We start from the raw sequence: 22,634 nt of genomic DNA, 5'->3' as shown, positions 1-22,634 counted from the left end.
TTATTTTTCAGTACAAGCAGGTTTTCCAAAAGTTACATAAAACATCCAGCTTATCTTCAAGTGCTGAATTATTTGTAAATGTCGTTTTTTAAACAAGATAATTTGTGTTTAAAAATGAAGATGTTATTTAAAAATAACAAATGAAGATGTTATTTTAAAGCAGTGTATTATAGCCAATCAAAACCCTCAGACCAGAAAATGGCTTTTTCAATTTCACCAGTCTGTTTTAATCCAGGTTATCTCAAGAGTCTGTTAAAATACCAGTGAGAATGTGTCCCAGCCCCACTATCACCTCCCGCCCTTCTAAATCAGAATGCAGAAAGATGAACAGCAGTAAAGATGGATGTTCTTGAGATGGGAACTAGCCTTGACTCCTAGTATGGTCAAGTTGCAATTAACCAGAAAGCTGAGGGTCATCAGCACTGAGATGCATTTTGAATTTCTCTCTGACCGAAAGCCCTATTTTTGTTTGGAAATTTCTTAGAGTTGATGACAAGTCTTCCTTGCCTGTATAAATGCAGAAATCTCTCTTTGAGATTATGGAGTTCTGATGACTGAGAACCCTGAACCCCATCAAAACCAAACTTGGCTGTGGGATGGTCTCTTTAGCAGGTTCTTTTTCTCTATCAAAAAAATTCCTTTTCTCATCCTCTCCCCCTTAAACCTGCAGCAGCTTCTATATTTTCACCTGTGCAATTCATTTCTAAATACAGGTATCTAAAGGACGCAATCCATGAAATGGTTAGGACTGTACTGAGAACTCAGTCAGATTTCTTTTACCCAAACCAAGGAAGGAAACAAGCAGCTACCTTAGCTCGTTGGGTCTCTGGGTGGCTGGGAGAAGACGTTGAAAGGAAGACTGGAACACAGAAAGGGAAAGAATTTATTTGTTGTTGTTCAGTCACTAGTGAAGTGAAGCGAAGTGAAAGTTGTTCAGTCGTCTCTGACTCATTGCAACCCCATGGACTATACAGTCCACGGAATTCTCCAGGCCAGAATACTGGAGTGGGTTGCCTTTCCCTTCTCCAGAGGATCTTTCCAACCCAGGGACTGAACTCAGATCTCCTGCATTGCAGGCAGATTCTTTACCAGCTGAGCCACAAGGGAAGCCCAAGAATACTGGAGTGGGTAGCTTATCCCTTCTCCAGCTAATCTTCCCGACTCAGGAATCAAACTGGGGTCTCCTGCATTCAGTGACTGTCACGTGCAACTCTTTGCAACCCCATGGACTGCAGTACACCAAGCTTTCCTGTCCTTTGCTCTCCCAGAGTTTACTCAAACTCATGTCCATTGAGTCAGTGATACCATCCAACCATCTCATCCTCTGCCACCCTCTTCTTCTTTTGCCTTAAATCTTTCCAATGAGTCAGCTCTTTGCATCAGGTAACCAAAGTATTGGAGCTTCAGCCTCAGCATCAGTCTTTCCGATGAATATTCAGGGTTGATTTCCTTTAGCATTGACTGATTTGATCTTCTTGCAGTCCAAGGGACTCTGGAAAGTCTTCTCTAGCACCACAATTTGAAAGCATCAGTTTTTCGGTGTCCTGCCTTCTTTATGGTCCAACTTTCACATCTGTACATGACTACTGGAAAAACCATAGCTTTGACTAAATGAACATTTGTTGGCCAAGTTATGTGTCTGCTTTTTAATAAGCTGTGTAGGTTTCAAAGAGTCGGACATGATTAAGCATAGACACAACGCAACACAGGTTTGTCATAGCTTTCCTTCCAAGGAGCAAGCGTCTTTTAATTTCACTTCTGTGGTCACTATCTGCAGTGATTTTTGGAGCCCCCCCCCCCCAAATAAAGTCTGTCACTGTTTCCTTTGTTTCCCCATCTATTTTCCATGAAGTGATAAGACTGGATGGCATGATCTTAGTTTTTTGAATGTTGAGTGTTAAGCCAGCTTTTTCACTGCCCTCTTTCACTCTCATCAAGAGTCTCTTTAGTTCCTCTTCACTTTCTACCATTAGAGTGGTATCATCTGCATATCTGAGACTGCTGTTATTTTTCCTGTCAATCTTGATTACAGCATATTAAGAAAAATTTATAGTTTTGTTTAGGACAGGCCTGTCATGTCCATGGATTATTGTCTTAAACTGTAGAGAGATGACTCGGATGTCAACATGTGTGTGTTGTGTGTGTGGGATGGCCTTTTTATAAAAAAGTGAAATACAGTTTTAAAAAATAGATTTAGTATTTGAGGCTTTTGTTATGGAAATTCTAGATCTTTTAGCGTTTACTAAAAATCTCAGGAATTTGAAGACTGTGTGGTATAACTAGAACAGGATACTTTCCCCATCACCCTCCTCCACCGAGGAAAATCCAAATAGAGCCTGGGTAGGGGGAGGGTGATAAATCCTCAGCCCCTCACCCCCAATGTAGCTCTGATAAATGTCTCATGATTTCAACTAGAGTTGGGGGGAGAATGATGCTCTGTCTGCCTTCCTCCCTTAAGAAAGGAATGAGGGGGCGTGGGCTTTTGAAATTACAAAAAAAGCCTGCTTAAGAGTTCTTCCTGGCCTTACATAGATGGTGAAAATTAAAAAGGGTCAAAGACGATCCCAAGATTAGTGGGAAAGTACACCCACCTCCGGTTTACAAAGACACTGCATGTCTTTCAAAAGAGAGCCAGCAAATTACCATGGAAATCTGCCCCAACGGATGGGGTGCTCAAGTAGGAGTCAGAACCTTTGTTAGCGTGGGTTTGTGGGGGCCAGCACCACAGTGAACACAGTTAAGCCTCACTAATTCCCTGAATGGGGAAAAGGCCAATCTAGATTTGTAAGAAACTTGAATTTGAAAATATGTTGAAAGAAATGCCATGTGATTATTTCCACAAACCTGCCTGCGGTCAAACTGCTGGCTGGGGTCTGTGCTCTGAACTGCGGAGCCTCTTAAAGGCCTTGAACAAACAGATAAGGACTGTAATTAGCATATTGGTCATTTGAATGCAAAGTGCAGTCAGAGTGGCGCTTAAAACCTGCTTGTTAGCACACTCCCCTAGCAGGATGTCACTTTCCTGAGTTTATAGTATTAATTTGCCTAGCAACCTACCCCCTTTCCTTTTTGGCAGTAAACTTGAGCCTGGCAGGTCAGAAATCGTTCAATTTTCCATATTAGCTGTGGGAATGAATAAAGAGGGGAGGGGGTGAACCACTCGTAAAAAATCAGCACCAACATATTTTCAACTTTGATTTTTAACTGACCTTTAAAACTCATCAGTTAATTCATATTTATTATTTACTGGGTACGGAATGTATTGGCTTGGTTGATTAAAAGGGGAGAGGGGCAAGCCATTGCGGATATCCCCACCCCCCACAAGTGACCAATCAAGTGAACACAGAGAACATTGAATGTAATCAGTTTCTGGGTTATAACAAGATAAGGATTGATTGTGAGGCTCAACAGGTGGATAACTATCTGGAACAGCAGCACAGTGATATTTGAATCTATTAACCACCTCCAAGATGGCCAGCCAATCCTGCATTCACATATTAACTTGGTTTTTAAATCCACTCTTGAGACCACTTAATTTGAAGTGTGACTGAGCTGTATTTGGGAAGGGGAAAAAAGGAAAGATGAATACAGCTGAAATTTTACTCAGATATTCAGAGTCTTCATCACTTTGTTCTGCACATGGAAGGAAAGGGTTGTGGTTTGTTTTTTTTTTTCCAAGTCAAACAAACCATCTGGCAGTTGACATGGGGATTGCTGGAAAAAAAACAGTGTAAAGCCTGGGAGAGAATCAAACTTAAATGCCTGCCCTTTGGGAAAGTTCTCCAATTCTACTTCCTGGCCCTGAGAGAGAGATGGTGAGATGTTACCCACTAATTAAGGTGGAAAGTTAATCCTTAAGTAATGAAACCCCAACTGTAGTGCTTCCCAAATTTTAGGACACATTTGAATCAGAGAAGAGTAGCGTATGAGATTTTTTAAAATACCCCAATACCCAGTTTCATACCATACAACTAAATAAGAATCTCTGGGCAGAGGTCAGTCACTGGCATTTTATACTGATCACCAAGTGATTCCAAGTGCAGCAAATTGGGACCTACTACCATAAAGCTTTCCCACTTTATAGGCATTTAATCTATATTTAATTTTCCCAGTTACCCTAAGAAGGAGGTGCTCCTAGATCCCCATTTCACAGATGAGGAAATTGAGGTTCAGAAAGGCTCAGTAAGTTGTCAGAGTCTCAGAGCTGTTAACTAGTGAATCCAGAGTCTGAATATCAGCAGATCAATTTCAGAGTCTGCACATTAAACTTCTATACGATACTGTTTCTCTGGGCTATTTTCCCTGGATCCAGTACCATTCCAACAAATCTGATATGACAACCCCACATCCACTCAGTGAAAATCTACTAGGTACCTACTATGTAAATCTCAGTTTTAGGTATAGTGTGTGACTCTAGGTAGATTCAAGGAAATATGGTTAACTCTTGGTAATTCATGGGGCCTTCTGGATAGCCATAGGTTGTTTGTTGCATTATTTATGTTAAAGCTTAATAAGCAAAAGGCTACCAGAGACAAGACTATAGTTGTACAAAATCAAATGTATTGGACTGTCAAATACAATTGGACAAAGTCAATATGCATTGAGGAAATGCCTTCCAGAGGAACCGTAGGGTACCACTCTTGAAAGAGGAGGAGGAGGGAACATCTTTTGAAGGTTGCTGAGGAGGGTCTAAGGAAGCAGGGATGATTTCTGGATTGATTGCAGTTTCTGAGATGGGATCAGGAGAAGAGGGGTTGAGTAAGAATTGGGTACTGTCATGAGGCAAGGGTGGCTTAATAATTGGTATTCCTAGTAATACATGAGAAGAGCAAAGTGGGTCTGAGCCATCAGTGGCAAGACAGTATCAATAGTTGTAGTCACTCAAAGAAGATGGAGGTCATTATGGCATTTTACAGGTGCTATGTAACCTTGGGAGAAACTGTGTTTTCTGCTAACTTTACAGCTTGAGTTCCTTTGTCTGTTCTCCCAGCCTAATGAATGGCAGTGCTGGGGTCCAGCCCTGGTGGATCCAGGGTGATTCGAAGGGGAGATGGATAGGCGAGGAAAAAAAACTTATTTATTAATATAAGATTAGATTAGGAAGAAATAGTATAGTGGGAAAATTAAGTGGAGAAAAGAGGCTGAATAACTTGGTATACGTGGAAAGCCAATAAAGTTCCAGACAAGGAGCTTGCACCATCTACCTTAGGCCCCCGGCGTCCATTTGAATATTGGAGAGTACCCCGCCTTGGGCTCTCTCTCTTACGGATCTTAGAAGCCAGGATAAGTAAGTATACATGGTGAGCCTCCATGCCCCAGATGGGAATTCAGCCGAAAAAGGGGAGAAAAAGAACGACATGGGGAAGCCCAGCATCGGTGCAAGACTCCAAAATCTCCACTTTCAAAATTCAGCTTATATACCCCAAGTTGTACATAAAGAAATAATGGAATATGCAGAGTTATGCAGGGGCAGCAGTCCTGACCCTCATTGAGACAAATAAGGCTTTCTTTTTGCATACCCTTCCGTATACAAAAGGTCTCAGGTAGTTTACATTATCTTCTGGCCAAGAGGCCTGTTAACATTTTTATGGCTCTCTTCCTGGATAATTGTCTATCAAACCAGAAAACTCCTTTTCCCTAGAAGTGTTTTTTCTTTACTCTGCATCACCCTCAAAGTACTAAATAAAGTTACATTCCTGTAGAACAAAGGTGCAAAGAAAGTACTTAACTCAAAGATCTAATGTTGCTAATACCAGGTCTACTACCTGTTTTTCTATATACCAACTATATCTAAAAATAAAAGATAGAAAAATTTGGCAGCAAGTATTGGCTCAACAAATGAAACCTTTAATCAGTTCTATTCTAATGATTTTGACACATCTTGGAAGCCCCTACATTCCTAGGATGTTTTAAGCTTCCTGTGCCTCCTGGGGTCGGGAGGCCTCAAACAATCACATGCGCAGCTGTATGAGTCCTGCAGGCAGGCTAGAAAGCCATCAGAGGGGTTTTTGGATTGAAACACTCGTATTATGCCCAGGGGATTTATTACCTAAAAGCTCTCATTTTTTCCAGAAAAAGGTTGGGGGGGGGGGGGGGGGGGGAGGGACAGCCCCCTGTTAATGACAGAAGAGTAGATGGAAAGCATAACACAGTAAAGCAGGCAGACTCTGGTTTTGGGGGGTGGATGCTCAGGAAATTCCAGGGGAACCCCTGAAGCCTGATCGCGTCCTTGTGTTTTGTCAGGCTTCCTTCCTCATGACCTTGTCACGGGTGGGATTCCTCACGCTGGCTCCCGGCATCGCAGGGCTGTTTTTCCTTAGTCCAAGCTGATTTTTCTCTCTTTCAGTCCCAAGCAAGTTTTGACTCTAGAAATTTTGGACTTTTTTCAGAGGGGGTGGGCCTGAGGGGGGAAAAGTTGACATTCATATCTACCATGAATAGTTTTGCTGCTTTTCAACTGAGTTGGTATATTATCTAGTGAGAGAGCGCATGTAAAGCTGGCGAATTCTGAAAAAGGCTTGTATTTCAGTTAGTAGTACTGTATCAATGTCAATTTCACAGATTTTGACAAGGTACTGTGGCTGTGTAAAGTAACATAATACAATGTATCAAAACATTAGGGGAAACTCATTGAAGGATACCTGGGAACCCTCTGTACTATTTCTGCAATTTCTCAAAGTTTAAAACAGTTATAGAAGATGTGTAGCAGAATAGGTTTCTGCTGATCATCTTAATAAGACATTTTAAGACTATTCTCTTCCCCGCAAATAATCCAAAATTGGTTGTATTAACGTTTTGTTGTATGTCGCTGAATTGGAATATGGTACCAAGCAGTGATGTCAGTCAACATTCATGTCTACCAGGCACAGATAATAGTGGGTTATAAACATCAGAACAGTTTGTGCTTCAACAGAGATATTATTTGAGTAGGATTTGGAAATATGCATTAAATATCACCATGTAGGGAAAGAAGGGACTTCCCTGGTGGATCAGCTGGTAAAGAATCCACCTGCAATGCGGGAGACCCGGGTTTGATCCCTGGGTGGGGAACCCACTGGAGTGGGCAATTCTTGCCTGGAAAATTCCGTGGACAGAGGAGCCTGGCGAGCTATAGTCCACGGGGCTGCAAAGAGTCAGACACGACTGAGTGACTAACACACACACACAGAAACAGGGAAAAGAGAGAGAAAGCTATGATAGGCAGAGGGAAGAGCAGGAGGAAAGGCACAAAAGTGTGAAAGTCAAGGCATATCAGGGAAACAAATATTGGTTTGATGGAGCTGACACTTGGAGTATAAGGGAGGACAGGTGGGAGAAGAACCTAGAAAAGATGAGTTGGAACTGGAGTGTAACTGTCTGGGTATAATTCTCCTCTTTCTGAAATCTAAGACTTTGGATTTTCCTTGGGATACTTACTACACCTCTCTTGTATCCTAGTTACTTGGGTTTGTATTTTTTCTCCCCAACTAGATCCCAAGTTCCTTGAGGAGACAGTCCAAGTTTAGTTCAACTGTGTAGTATCTGTAACACCTAACTGTGTGCCCTGTCATTAGTAGGTGCTAATAAAATTAGATTTGCATGTAGAATGTGTCACAGAGGTGCAGTTGATATTCCCTCTCATGAACATCTGGAGCCCTAAGATAATGTAGAGAGGTGTTGACCTCCAGGAAAATGAAAGCATCAGGAAGAGAAGCACATAACTCATCGTCCTCAAGCTGCCTTTGTGTCTGGCTTTGGTGACCAGATATGGCCATGCCCTGCCATCTTTGACACATGCCCTCCATTGACCTTCGACCACACCATGATGGTATCTTTTGAAGAGAGGTAATGCACCTTGCCCATATCAGTTTAATATTCCACTCACACTGCCCTCTGTTCAGCTTCTCTGCCTGCTTGCAGAGATAGGCTTCACCCTTCCACCACCTGTTTGTCAGGTCACTGAATCTATAGTGGATATAATGGTTTAGATGGGAACTTGTCAATGGTAGGTGAGGAGCTCCTCAAGGAGATTTTTTTTCCAGGATTGGGCTGACATACACTGTCTGAGGGGATCTCCACTATGCCTATTGATGATTTTTTTTTCCCCTTCACCTCCCAAGAGAAATGTTCTATTGCTCACCACTTTGCTATTGCTCACAAGGGAAGGTTGAATGTGGGGACAGGGCCACTTCTGTTCCTGACAACCTCATTATGTGGTTATCAGGAGCAGACACTGCCCAGGTTGTCACGACAACCAGCAGTGATTCAAAGCTTCCCTGAAAGGTCTGTATCTCTGGCAAATAATCATCCTTTTGCTCTCAGCAGATGCTGAACTGAACAGCCAATCACAGGTGAACTGAGAAAGCATGACATCATAGTCCTCATAGTCCACATAGTCCAGCCAGTCCACACACGCACACACACACAAATTAAGGTTTGGTTTTCTGTTTCTCCCCTTGGTTCTTTGTCCCCTAGATTTTGTCCTCCACTTTCTCATTCTCTCTCTTTCCCCCTAGTAAAATGGAAAGAGCAATGAAAACAACTTTTCGGATTCAGTTTACTCTGCCATTTGACTTAGGTTTGGACAGCAGTGTGGGGAAGGAATGTATAATGTGATCTACTTAGGAACAAAATCAAACAGAGCATCAGCTCAATTAAATCATGTGGTTTGATATATAGGACCATGGTAGTGGGGCTAATTAAAACCAAGTCAGAGGAGAAGAACTTCCTAATTCTCATATTAATTCATCCACATCCACCTGCATTTAATTGTCTTCTGCTTTTCCTTCACTAACTCCCTGGTAGAGGGGAGGAGGGCGGAGGCTGTGGGCTTCTGAAACTTGTAGAATGTACAGGGCAGGTCTTTAACAGATGCTAACTATAGCAAGGGAAGGTGAGGAGAAATACCCCAAAGTCCCAAGGTCCCGCCATACAGGGAGTGTATGTAAATGGGGACTCATTAAGTCTATTCAGGAGGCATGTAGCTCTAAAACCTGTTAAAACCACTCCTGTTCCATTAGCCATTGGATTTCCCTAGTGGCTCAGTGATAAAGAACTCGCCTGCCAATGCAGGAGACGCGGATTCGATCCCTGGGTTGGGAAGATCCCCTGGAGGAGGGCATGGCAACCCACTCCAGTATTCTTGTTTGGAGAATTCCATGGACAGAACAGCCTGGCAGGCTATAGTCCATGGGTTTGCAAGAGAGTTGGACACAACTTAGTGAGTAAAAAGCAATGCCAACTCCATACAAGAGTCCAAGGAAATAGGCAGGACAAGTTTCACAATGGAGAAATCTCAAGCTGAGTGAAATTTGTCTTTCCCAAGGTATCCTGGCCACAGGTTAGACTAGAATCTGGGTCTCTTGATGCCCTGTTGAGAACTTTTAAGACCCACGCAAATGGTGTTTTCCTAGCCATGAGATTCCCTCTTTCCCCAGCCTCTGGTTTTAAGCAATGTTGGATGAGACCTCTGCTCAACAGGCTACCCAGCACATTTCCTCCTACAGGACAGCTGGATCCCCTAATGATTGGAGTGGAAGGCGGGAAAGTTGGGAAGGAGCCCAGTAGGGCCGGACTACAGTGATGGCAATAGATTAGAATGAACAGGCCCAGATGAAAGAAGAGTGGGCAGCAAGCTCCCAGACAATGCCTTGTGCCCTAGCTGCCAAGCCAGGTTCTTTTGTATTCAGAGCAGTAGGTTTTGTGTGTGTGTGTGTGTGTGTGTGTTTTCCAAGTGTAGCTGCTATAGCAAAAACTGTGAAGACCAAGAGCCACAGAGACCTAGAGTTGACCACCAGGAATAATTTCTGGCTTTGGGAATTGAGGCAGGGGTGGAGAGGAAGCCAGAAAATCCAGGCTGCTTTTGTTCAGTGGGTTGTACATTTCTGCCCAGCCTCCAGTGCCTGCCCAGGTATGGCTCAGCTTATCCTGGAACATCAGAGCCTTTATTGCCAGGCCTGAACCATTGACCTGGCATTCAGATACCTTTTAGGATAGTAGGGGTGCTTTTGTTTCTTTTGTTTTTTCTTAATTCAAACTAAGCTATATTTCCCCGTTTTAATGTTTCTTACATACAAATACTGTGTATTGTAAAAAATGCAGAAGCATATAAAGAAAACACCATTTCCCCACAACACACACACACACACACACACACACACACACACACACACACACACACACCCATGTGTTTTCCTTCCCACCTTTTTATTTCCCAGAGTTAACTGTTTTAGCAGTTTGGTGTGTATGTGCTCAGTTGCTTCAGTCGAGTCCAACTCTTTGTGACTCTATGGACTGCAGCCCACCAGGCTCTTCTGTCATGGAATTCTCCAGGCAAGAATACTGGAGTGGGTTGCCACGCCCTCCTCTAGGGGATCTTCCCAACCCAGGGATCGAACCTGCATCTCTTGCAACTCCTGCATTGGCAGGCAGGCATCTCCTGACCTGCGAGTAGATTCTTTACTGCTGAGCCACCAGGGAAGCTTGGTTTGGTGTGTATAATTCCAACTTAAACACATGCACACACTGTTTTAAACAAAAATAAAATAATAGTACAAGTTCTACAACTTTTTTTTTTACTCAATAATGTGTATTTTTACTTCCATACATAGGTATCAACTTGATTCTTTTTTGCTGATATATAATATTCCACAACATGTATATACTGTGATTTCTTTAACAGTTCCCTTATAAGGATCATTTAGGTTGTCCTTTATGTAAAATTTTTTCATTCTCTCATAAGACTCAGCATTGAACATACTTGAAAGCATTTTGGCATGTTGGCCAAATGCTATGGGCAAATTCCTTGAGTTGAAATTTCTTGATCAAGTAGCTTATGCAGTAAAATTTTCCTAAGTATTGCCAACTTCCCCTCGAAAAGGCTGTGCCATTTGACACCGCCATCAGTGGTATATGAGAGTGAGCAATGTTCCCTTTGGGCTTCCCTGGTGGCTCAGTGGTAAAGAAGCTGCCTGACAATGCAGGAGACCCAGGTTCAATCCCTGGGTTGGGAAGATCCCCTGGAGAAGGAAATGGCAATTCACTCCAGGATTCTTGCCTGGGAAATCCCATGGACAGAGGAGCCTGGTGGACTACATACAGTTTATGGGGTTGTGAAAAAGTCAGACATGACTTAGTGACTAAACAACAACAATAATGTGCCCTTTAGTTGGGATTTTGCTGAGACAGTTTGAAGATACTCAGTTTATGTCTGTTGCTACAAGCCCTATCCCAGAGCCTCTCACTTCTCATGCAAGTCAAAGGGCTGGTCGGGTTGGTGGGAACCAAAGGAAAAATACAATTGAAGTTGCCATGTAGGGTGGTAGAAAGAACAAAACTGACAGTGGGAAACCTGGTTTCTAGGACCATCTCTCTGAGGCATTGAACAGAGAGATTGATCTTACTTTCAACCCTTGGATCACCATTCACTCATCTGTGAAATGCAGGTCATAATAATTGCCACAGTACACTGTTGTCATTGTGAGGATGCACACGAGGAGATATGAAAGTGGTATGTAACCTAGGAGGGAGGATGCACATGCCAAGAGGTTATTATGGCAATGTTGTTGTATTGTTAAATCAATGAGCTTGGGGGAAGGGAGCAGGGGGGAGTGGGAGTTGATGAATACATGAAATCTTCTAAGACTCTTCAGTTTCCCTGCAAGGTTCCATGTAGTTATCCTATATTCCTGGAGAACAAACCCCAACAGCAGTGAAGACTGCTTTATGGTATGAAGACTGATATAGGGAAAAAAAAAAAGAATGATATTGGTTATCACTCTTTCACTGCAAGACTGAAATCTTTTGTGTTGATTCTGGCTCCTAAGTCCAGTCCTTTTTCTATGACACCACTATGTTTTAATTCATCAAGCACCTAATAGGATTTTGGCCCTGTGCTAGTTTCTGTAATCACCAGAGAGAGAAGAAACACATGCATGAAACATTTAAATAACCGTGTGTGGTAATGGCATAAATAGCTCTGAGTTATAGCTGAGGTATATGGGATGATTAGGGTGAAATCAAGTACCTTTTAATTACAGTTTAAATCAATAGTCTAGAAGACCCAAGTTAAATCATTAGCCAGGAAAATCCAGTTATATCTTTTTATTATTTAAATGTGTTCTTATTGTTTAAAATAACAGAAAGAAGTGCATTTTACAAATCAGAGATGTAGCATTTAGTAAATGACATTCATTTATATCAGTGATATTTAGATTACTTTTACCATGATGTAAAAACCAAAATCAATGTGATGGGCTCCTCTTTTTTAACCCCAAAGTTAATTAAAAAGATATCTGTGAGATCATTGGAAGCAGAACCATCCTGATTTAAGCCTATTAATCAAGCATTTCAGGAGAAGGGTAATGGGAGTTTTTGCATTAGAAGACAATAACCACACTGAAAACAAAAGCTATTTAAAAATGCCTGATTAAAGAAAATCAAGCTGATATACTCAGATTTTTTTTTCAAAGCCAATATATGTTTTAACAAAATCAGTAATACCACACATCATATTAGAAAAAGCATGGGCTTTGTACTCAGATCTATACATAAATGTCAGATCTATACGTAAATGCCAGCTCTGCAAAATTCATGTAATACTCATGTATGCATAAATATATTTTTAATTAAGAAAAATAAAAAGTAAAATGCAAAGTGATCCTTAAAGTTGAGGAGTATGTGGTTTAGTTAGTCTTTGCCTCCTTCTTTCCTGCTCTGTCATAGACTTGAAGGGTCAATGTTATTCTCTTTTCAATTCCAAGTATCATCAAAATTTAAAAGGAATTAGTCCATGGGGTGGGAGGTGGGAGGGAGGTTTAAGAGGGAGGGGACATGTGTGTACCTATGGCTGATTCATGTTGATGTTTGGCAAAAACCAACCTAACATTGTAAAGCAATTATCCTCCAATTAAAAGTAAAAGGAAGTTAATACCCACCAATAAAGTAAAATAAAATGAATTAATCCAAAAAGTCATCTCAGTCTCCAAGTTCCTCAGATGTTGTCTCTGGTGAGTTTAGGGGCCTGGTGTGTGACTTTTCCTAAAAGGACCCTTGCAGATATATTAGTTCATTCTTGACTTTGAAGCTTCTTTTGTTGACTTCATGCCAAAATGATTGCTGGATATTATGTACATGTTGAGAAAATTGGATAAAAGTGCACTGGAGAGGATTAGACCCATCTTGACCATTTAAGTATGTGAAGACACACATCTTTATAAAAAGAAGTGAAGAGGAAAAATCACGCATAATTCTACTTTAACCAACTATTATAATTTGATGTTCATCTTTGATTTTTTTTTGCTGGCATATTTTGCATCATTATAATTTGAATGTACTTATTATTTTGCACTTTTGGTCATTTTTGATGACAGCTTACTAGCTTCTTGCTAGGCTTTACTCTAAGTTACATAACCTAGCCAAATTATTCTAATTAGATTTTGGAGTAACAAAACCTGATATTTGAAGTTAGATTTTAGAAGGCTTTTGACATCGGCAAAATTTTGAACTTTTCCTTAAAGACAAGCGATGCCATGAAGTGTTTCAGTGAAAGGATGGACAGAGACAGCCACATCTTAACGATTGTTAGTATAATCACACACACACACACACACACACACACACACACACACACAGGATTCCAGTCCTTGGGGTCTCAAAGAGTGCAACACAACTGAAGCGACTTAGCACAGCACAGCACATATTCAGTTCAGTTCAGTCGCTCAGTCGTGTCCGACTCTTTGCGACCCCATGAATCGCAGCACCCAGGCCTCCCTGTCCATCGCCAACCCCCGGAGTTCACTCAGACTCATGTCCATCGAGTCAGTGACACCATCCAGCCATCTCATCCTCTGTCGTCCCCTTCTCCTCCTGCCCCCAATCCTTCCCAGCATCAGAGTCTTATACACCTATATATTTGAAGTGGATTAATAGTTCTCTTTTTGTATAATGCTTTAAGAAAAAACCACGTGTGTTTCATGTGTAGAAGGGTGTTTTTCCTATCTAGATTGTCATCTCTTTGCATCCCACTGCCATATCTGCCTCTCAGTTTACTGTGGATTCAGGACACTCCATCAGGGTAACCTGCTTGCCTGACAGGCGGTGTCCCAAATCCATAGCATTTCCCCCCAGTAAAGAGTGATTGTGTAGCTGCACAGACTTCCTCCCTGAAAATGTACCTGAAATGCCAGTCTTCTTGCGGGCAGCAGCTGAAGAAGCTATGCTCAATAGCCCCCCTCCTCTACCTCCGTCAGGTGCACCTCCTTCTCTAGGGCCCCACCTCTGTCTAGACAACCCTGACAGTGTAGAAGTTTCCATCTCCTTTTCCTTTCCTTCTCCCTGTTCCCTCCCCTTCATTTTTTTTTCCTCCCAGGCGCTTCCTGCCTGGAAACAAAAGATTGGTCCCCAGTAGCCCACTCAGGGTGATTTTAGTTTTCTGCTCCCTCTCTGATTGGCCTCCGCGCGGTGCAGAGCCCGGGTGACGTCATAGCGGAGCAGGGCGAGGGAGCGGTTGCCGAGCTGGGCTCGACCGCGGACTGGCAGCTGTGGGCAGCGGACAGTGTGGGGTCTCGCGCGGGGGGCTCCAGCTTTCCCCTGCCCGAAACGAGTGTGCAGGAGCGGGAGGAGAGCCAGGGGAGGGTGGTGGGGAGCGGGCCGAGCCCGGGCTGCGGCTGCGGCCGCGGGGCTTCGGCGCCCCAGCCCCGCCAGCCAGCCCCAGCGCTCGGAGGGAGAGGCAAGGTCTGGACGGGGTGGCTGGACCAGTGGCAGGTAAATCCCACGATGGATGGCACCCGGCTCGCTCTGGGGAAGGGGGTGGCGGCTGGGCTCTGCTTTTAAGGCCGCCGGGCCGATTTTCTACCTGCTCGGACCCTCCTCCCGCTGTCGCGGAGCCCTGGCCTCGAGTCCCCTACGTTGCCTCCCCCGGAGCCCTGACACCCGGCGCGCACTGTGCACCATCCCGGCTCGCGATCGCGGACAAGTGGGTGTGTCGAGGCCATTCCCGGAGGCCCAGGGCCCCTTTGCTGGGTCAAGTCCTAGACTCGCTTGCTGGGGCCTGGGCCGCTTGAGGCAAAATCCGCCCCCAGAGCTACGTCAGGGTGTAGGTCTTATACCATCTTCCCGCCTCCCTCCCCAGACACTGGAGCAGCGACAGCAGCGCTACCCACCACCCCCCCAAGGGGAGGGGGTGTGGCCGCGGCCCGGCAAGTCCGGGGGAGGAGGAACAGCCAGACAGAAGCACAGAGAAAAAGTGACGATTTTCTTAAATGGACGCCTTTCCCCCTTTCTTTTTCTTCCTCCCCCCACCCCTTTTTTGGTGGGGTGGAGGAGGGCAATCAGAGCAGACCTCCTTTCTTCTCCTGTGGTGACTAGAATGATGCAATAATGTCCCTAGAAAGCCCAGGGTCCCTCAGTTGGCCTCTGTCTTTGTCTGGGGAGCAGGGTCACCAGGTCCACTGCCCCCGTTCCCAGTCCCCCTCAGCTTGCCCGGCCCTTGCCCTCAGTTTGCGAACTGGCTTTGCCAAGATACCTGCCATACTTCGGGAGGGGGGAACTTGGACCTCTCTGATTCTTGCTCTGGTAGGCTCTCCTTCCCCAGGTGGTGGTGGAGGGGTGGGGTGGGGGAGCGGAGGGAGGGCGGTGCCTGAAGGGAGGGAGCCAGAGGCCCCACTTGTTTTGTTTTGTTTTTTGGTCCCACCTTCAGAATCTAGTGGCAGACTCTGGACTTGAGGGTTCTGGGCTGTGGTCTGTAGAAGCCAAGGAGAGAAGGGTGAGTGGCTTGGCTTTGGGAAGTATGAAGGGGGCGGCTGCAGTGCTATTTTTAAAAACTGGTTTTCAGCAGGGAAGCCTTTAGCCATGTTAGTCTTGCTCCCCCCATGGTTTTGCAGACTCAAATCCAGGCCAACTGTATGGCTGGCTGAGGTGTTGGAACAGAAGGAGGTCCATTCCTGTTGGTGACAACACTGTGCCCCTGTTCTGGGATGACCGAGGTATAAAGGTCAGTGCGGTTTTCACTGGGCCATCTGCAAAGTTATAATTGGGCAGGTCTGTGATTTGGTTCTTGAGGCCTCTCAAGACACCTTTGGGCAAAGGGGCTTAATATGGTAATAGACGATTAACAGGCCTGGGCTTGGATAGAGTCATGTCAGCCTCTGTTTCTCAATACAGATATCATACCCTCCTCTCCCATGAAAGAGGCAAAATAGCCAGAGACTGGGACATATGTGGCTAAAAGCTGACAGCTGCGAGATCTTGAGGGCAGGAGGACCTTGGGATGTCAAGGGAAAGGCCCTCCAAGCCTCCAGGCAGGCAAGTGGGCCTTGTAGGAGAGACCTAACAGAAAAAGGGGGTTCGCCTGTGATAGGGGTACAGGCATTGGGCCACAACATCCTAAGGACGTTCCAAGTAGCTGACTAGCTGACCATTCCCACAGGTAGCAGATTTTTAGAGTTGGAGGCAGAAATGGAGTATAGAGCAAGCCAGCTTGCTGAGGTCTTTGAGGGGAGGGGAGCAGATAGACTTGAGGAGAGAGGGAATTGAAGGATAACTGCAGGGCTTGGGAGGTGCTACTCCCATCAGAGACTGTTACTACGAGGTCAGAGGCTGAGCTACTGTGAAGTCAAAGTGGGTAGCCAAGGCAAAACAAACAAACAAACAAACAAACAAATCAGGTCTAGAAATCAGATACAGTAGGTGGGGTAAGGTCAGTGGAGTAGGTAGGAATAAAACCATAGAGAGAAAGAAGAAGGAAAAGGCAGCGTTTTCCCAGGAGCCCAAAGGCCCTGATTTCCCTGGTGAACTAGAGGAAATTTTGCTGCTGAGGCACCTGTGGCTTAGCCCAGACTTAAGGGGACAATTTCTGCATAGCTGGGGAATCAAAAGCATCCTACCCAGGTAAGCTGCCTTCAGGAGCTGATAGCTTTGGTCGAGGGAAGAAGAAATTTGATGATGAGCAGGGTACCCTCTACAACTGGCTCTTCCTCCCGGTTAAGGAGAAGGGAGTGGAGGGCTGGGGCTCCAGAAAGGACTGAGGGAGCTTTTAACATGGCCCAGAAGGTAGGTTGACTGGTTGTACATGGGGTGGGCCAGGGCTGGGCCTGGGGCCCCTGCTCAGGGGTATGTATCCGACCCTGTGCAGGCCAGGGATGGTGAAAACCACTGCCCTAGAAGGTAAGTGAAGCTGCTGAGGCATCTAGAGTTCAGCTTAAGCTCCCCTGTTGTTCCCCGCAACCTCACCACCTGCTGGAGGCCAGGTGGTTGCCTCTACAGGGACTGGGGTTGGGGGGGAGGGCGGAACTCGGCTGCCAGCTCAGCACTAGGCACTACTCGGCTTCTCCAGCAGGGGGCGGGCAAGGGCAAGCCTTCAGGCACCAGGGACGCGAGTCCTCCATTTCAGGTGTGAAGCCTGAGCCTCCTATCAAGTGACAGGCTGGCACACATTTCAAGTCTGCTTTAGGGGTACCAGATGAACCTTCGGGTCTTGCAGTCTGTTTCCATTTCCTCTCAGAATGTGTTGCTTCCTCTCGTGCCCCGCTTCCTTGAGAAGGTATTTGCATTTATCTCTGTGGGCTTCCCTTGTGGCTCATCTGGTAAAGAATACTGCAATGTGGGAGACTTGGGTTTGATCCCTGGGTTGGGGAGATCCCCTGAAGAAGGGAAAGGCTAACCACCCCTGTATTCTGGGCTGGAGAATTCCATGGACTATATAGTCCATGGGATTGCAGAGTCAGACACGACAGAGGGACTTTCACTTTCCATGGTGATTACTGGAGTCACTAATATCGCCTAACCTGGAGTTTAATTGGAAATGTTAATCAATGCAATGGATCCGTGTCTGCTTTGCACAGTTGGCCAGTTATCTGCAGGTTGGGGCGATCTGCATGGCACCCAGGGGGGATGCGAGGAAGGGCAAGATGGCAGAGCCACAGCTGGCTATGCTGGCAGAAAGCTTAATGAAGGAAGCAGAGCTTGAAGGCTAGAAAGAAAGGAACAGGTTCCTGGTGGGGAATAGAAACCAGGATAAGGCCTGGGTGCCTGATCACTGAAGTGAAATAGGACAATCCTGGAGACCACACAGTGGAGATGGAGGCCAGGGTTTTGCCTTCAGGTGGGAGGACCCTGGATTTGGAGAATGAAGGGGTTTTTTTTGGTGGTTGTTTTGTTTTCTGTCCATGCCATGTGGCATGTGGGATCTTAGTTTCCCGACCAAGGATTGAACTTGTGCCCCTGCCCTGGAAGGCGAAGTCATAACCACTAGACCACCATGAAAGTCCAAAGAAGGAAGTTTTAAAGGGAAAAATAGCTGGAGTGGAACCAACCATGGGAGTCCAAAAGTCAGTGTTCTGATCTGAGTGTTTCTTCCCCTTTTCTGGGCCTCAAGTTTCCTTGTCTTTCAAATGACTGGGGTGAACTAGGTGGTTCCTAAGATAGTAGTAACATTTTAGGAAGTGGGTCCATTTGTTCTTGGTAATGAAAAAAAGTTTCACTCAAGGAGAGCCCCTTCCCCTCAATTTACACCTTTTAAATCATACTTTTGGGCATTCCTCTAATTTAGAGGAAGACAGTACAAAACAAGCCCACAACCACTACACACATTTCATCTCTCTCAGCAGTGTGCCCTTACTTTTATTTAAAATGAATGGGAAGGGAGTGGGATGGGGGGAGATGTCCACGTGTAGAATCTCCCCCTATAACCAAGACCCTGATGGCTCAGATGGTAAAGAATGTGCCTGCAATGCAGGAGACTGTGTCTGATCCTGGGTCGGTAAGATCCCCTGGAGAAGGAAATGGCTACCTACTCCAATATTTTTGCCTGGAGAATTCCATGGACAGAGGAGCCTGGTGGGCTACAGTCCATGGGGTTGCAAAGAGCTGGACACAACTAAGCGACTAACACTTTTTACTTTTCACTTCAACCAAGCCCCTAAAAAGCACTACGGGGAATCTCACCCAGATCTTTTACCCTGGGGTGGAGGCAGATACCCAATAGTCACCCTGACTCAAGTCATTCTGAGAACAGAAGGGCTTGGGGTGAAGGTGAAGGAAGGGCCTGGCTTAGGGTCTGTATCTTTTTCCTTCTGTCTTCCTCCATCCTGCTCTCTCTCTGAGCCAGGTGGACTTTTTGGATTTCTGTACTGTTAAGAGACATTGCCCCTAACAATCAGCACAATTGCACCCTCTAGTGACCTCAATGGGAATGCCTTTGACAGAGCTCCCCTTATACCTGGGGTGTCAGTATTTAACCTGCTCTGCGACTGTTAACTCCCTGTGGAGAAGGGGTCCAGTACTTCCAACAGCTCAAAGAAAAAAAACTCAGGCGGCTGCAGCTTCCTGCAGGCCCATCTGGGGTTGGGAGTTAAGAGAGGAAGCCATACCACCCCCAGTGCCCAATTTCCTTCTTTGGGCCTGAAAAAGGTTCTGGAACATTCCCAGCTATCTTCAGTGCTGGGCCAGGCACCTACCATGGGAGGGGGCTGCTCTGTAGTAGAGAGAGTGGGTGTTCACAGATTCCCTCCCCCACCAAAGAGGTGTCAACCCTAATCCCCAGACAGATGCTGGCAGGAAGATGGCAGCAAGGCTGGGGTCTTGGTAGGCACACGAGGGCTCCCCTGATCTCTACCTCTGCCTCCAGTAGGAGGCTGAGCCACAGGTGCACACACAAGCAGCATAAACACACAAGAAGATGCACACAATGTGGCATAGACATATGATACACAATATAGATTAGACCCAGGCACCCCACAGCACGGAATAGATGGAATACACTTGCAACCCAGTGCAGGCCCAGGGCACATACACAATACGGTGCTGACCGGATATACATATGTAATACGATATAAACACAACTTCACACCACACACAGGATATGGTAGAGGCACACAAATACGTGGTACTGGATGCAGTTCAGACATACCCGACCCCATTTGTGTGCACACACAGGACACCCCCACTCCCGACTTGCAACACTGACCTCCAGACGGGTGGGAGGAGTGTGGCCACTAGGTGGAGCTCTGTGTCCTGCTCTTGCTGTTGCTTCTCCATTGGCTCCAGCTGTGCAATCAGCTCAAAGCAGGCTGCCCCGGAGTTAACAAGCAGCTAAAGGGAAGTGGAGGTCTGCCTAAGGAAAGCTCTTGATCCGGCACACAAACCTGGGGCTGCTTGGTTAGTACTGACTGGTGCACTTGCCCCCTCCCCTCTTTCAGGTCCTCTAGTGTGCCTCCCCACTAGGGGATGGGCAGGGGACTTACTGCGCCCATTCTTCTTGAGCCCTCTCAGGAGCTTTGGCAGCCTTCCCGCCTTTGCCCCCATCCCATGCCCTTGTAGGATGGTCCCACGCAGCAGGGGAGGGGGTAGCATACTGCTCAGCAGCGCAGTGGGTCAGATTTGGAAAGACTGCCTGGAGTGTGCATGTGGGATGCGCCCAGGGAATGCCAGGGCCCTCAGGGAACAGATGTGCTTGGGAGGCTTGCCAGCAGCAACTGGCATTCCTGGGGGATGGCTTGGTCCTTTTATTCTAGAAGAGGGGAATTGGGAATGACCGGGCTTTTCCTGGCTCCCTGAGGCTTCAATTTTACTGTCTCTACCCATCCATCCATCCATCCATGTGTTCAGATTAGGACCCTCTGCGTGTGCTAGCTTGTATCTGACTCTGTTGGAAGTTAGTCCATAGGTGCTGCTCTTCTTTGAGGACAAAGACTGTGGAGAAGAGGGGGTCAGGGAAGGGAGGAGAAGGATTGCAGAGCTTGGGGTCCTATCAAGGAAACAGTCTCCTCCTTGAGAGGCTGAAGTGATTGTGAGGAAAGGGAGGGGTTAAACAGACCCTGTCTTCTTTGTGGTTGGACATGGAAACCTCTTGGGGGAAGCTAGGATAAATTGTAACCTCCTAAAAAGCCCTGGATGTATTCACCCAAAGAAATCTGGAGAAGACTAGGGAAGACATCCCTGTGGCAGAGATTAGAGGAAAGTTCCAAATAGGATTAGAGGCTGAGGCCCTCGGCAGCTGTGAGATGATAGCAAGTTAGGGAAGCTCAGAGTGCTCTGCCCACTGCTCTGTCAGTGAGGGACATTGTTGAGAAGGGAAACGGAAATGATGGTGGAGACTTGGAGGTTAAGGATGAAATAAGCTGAACAGCTGAGTCTTGAGGCAGCTCAGGTGTCACCAGAGCCAAACCTGCATTTGCCATCATCTCATGGCTTCCTCCTATCCACTAGATGACACCATCTCCTGAAATATGCAAATATTTCACATCTGTCATATTTGACTGAGCGCTCTCAGCACTTACCCAAGCTGCTGAGGGTAGTCCACCCACTAGCAAGCAGTTCCAGAGTGGTGAAGTGATAGCTGTCCTCAACTTGAAACTCCCAGTTCAGTGTCCTGTCTGGACTCTGATGTTCCTGGGCTTTTTTATACTTCTTGACTCTGACTCTCTGCCTTCTTAAGGGATTTTCTGTAGTGTGTGTGTGTGTGTGTGTGTGTGATGTTTGGGGGAGATGAATGGAGCAGGAGCAGGTGGGGAAAGAGGTTCCCAGTCCCCCACAATACTTTTCTTGGCAGGTTTCCCCCAAGAGAGAGCAGCTGAGTCCTTGTACCCTGTGACAGCTGCTGTTCCCAGCCCTGAGCCCATCGGAGGTCCTGCAGCAGTGGCGGTGTGAGGTGAGTAATGGATTCCAGGGCAGGAAGTTAGGGATCTCCGAATTCAGGTAAATGCCACCTTTCCACCAGAGCTCCTGCCATCAAAGACCCTACTTTCTAGGGACTTATACCATTGCCCTTGGTTTCCCATCTCTGACATGAAAATGACAGCTTTAGCCTACATCCTGGAGTAGGAAAAATAAGCTAACAGTCATTGCCAAGTCCTTTGCAAATGTCCAGCGCCATCTAGGAGCTTTAGTGTAACACAGGCACACATACCATCAAGCTGTCATTTCCTTTCCTCTTGCTTTCCTGATAGTGAAGTCGACAAATTCACCAATTCTTTCCTGTCATTTCTACTGCCCCATAACCTTCATGTTACCTTCCTATTCAAAGCATACCCCTATCCTGACCATCCCAGTTTCGGGGTCTGGCAGGCTTAACTTAAACTTTCCAGAACCTTCCCTCTGTCTTCCCACCCAGCCAGGGGGTGTGTCCTTCCCCAACTCTCCAACAACGCCTGAATCCATAGCATGTAGTGTAGCCCTTGTTGCTCTGCTGCCTTAACTAACCCTTGCATGGTTTCTAGCATATTCCTCTTGGCAGGTAAACTAGAATGAAGCTCTTCAGGAGTAGGGACCAAATTTCACAGTTCTCTAGTCTCACTCAAGTGTCTGACAGCTCCCTACCAGCTTTTCCGTTTGAGCCTCTCTCTCTTCCTGTCCACTTCTTTCAGATTTCTTGGCCTGCCTGTCTGATCTGTGTCTTTTCCTCTCAGGCGGCCATGACAGCTTCTTCCTCTGTTGTCTCCTCCATCTGGCCTTCTGTTGCTATATGCTATAGTCTAGCTATCTGTTTGTATCTTACCGTCCCTCTGTCTGACTGGTCTTCTGTCTCTTTGTCAGTTGCAGAGATGTCTCTCATATTGCCCAGGGCAAACTCAGACAAGCAAAAGAGAAATAAAATACCCCATGAGAAAAGCAAACAGACTCAAATAAGAAACAGGGAATATGCAGTGCAGTTCTCTTTC

At 45.8% G+C, this 22,634-nt stretch overlaps 1 protein-coding gene across 10 annotated transcripts in view; it reads left to right on the top strand.

Moving 5' to 3' along the window:
- PAK3 (p21 (RAC1) activated kinase 3) overlaps window positions 1-22,634 on the top strand; it is a 306,671-nt gene that overhangs the window by 164,732 nt on the left and 119,305 nt on the right. For 4 of the 10 annotated variants that reach the window (XM_060408439.1, XM_015105099.4, XM_060408437.1 and 1 more), the window contains exons 1-4: window positions 14,461-14,742; window positions 15,677-15,742; window positions 15,861-15,970; window positions 21,527-21,625. The exons of 3 other annotated variants lie outside the window; for them this stretch is intronic. The gene's annotated coding sequence lies outside the window, so the exon portion shown is untranslated. Of the gene's footprint in view, window positions 1-14,460; window positions 14,743-15,676; window positions 15,743-15,860; window positions 15,971-21,526; window positions 21,626-22,634 lie in introns of those variants that run through there. 3 more of the 10 variants (XM_027963550.3, XM_042242239.2, XM_042242238.2) reach the window with 2 other exon arrangements.

The sequence above is a fragment of the Ovis aries genome, chromosome X (assembly GCF_016772045.2).
Source record: "Ovis aries strain OAR_USU_Benz2616 breed Rambouillet chromosome X, ARS-UI_Ramb_v3.0, whole genome shotgun sequence".
NCBI lineage: Eukaryota > Metazoa > Chordata > Mammalia > Artiodactyla > Bovidae > Ovis > Ovis aries.
Note: the sequence above shows the minus strand (reverse complement) of the source record. Positions and strands in the feature narration are given on the sequence as shown.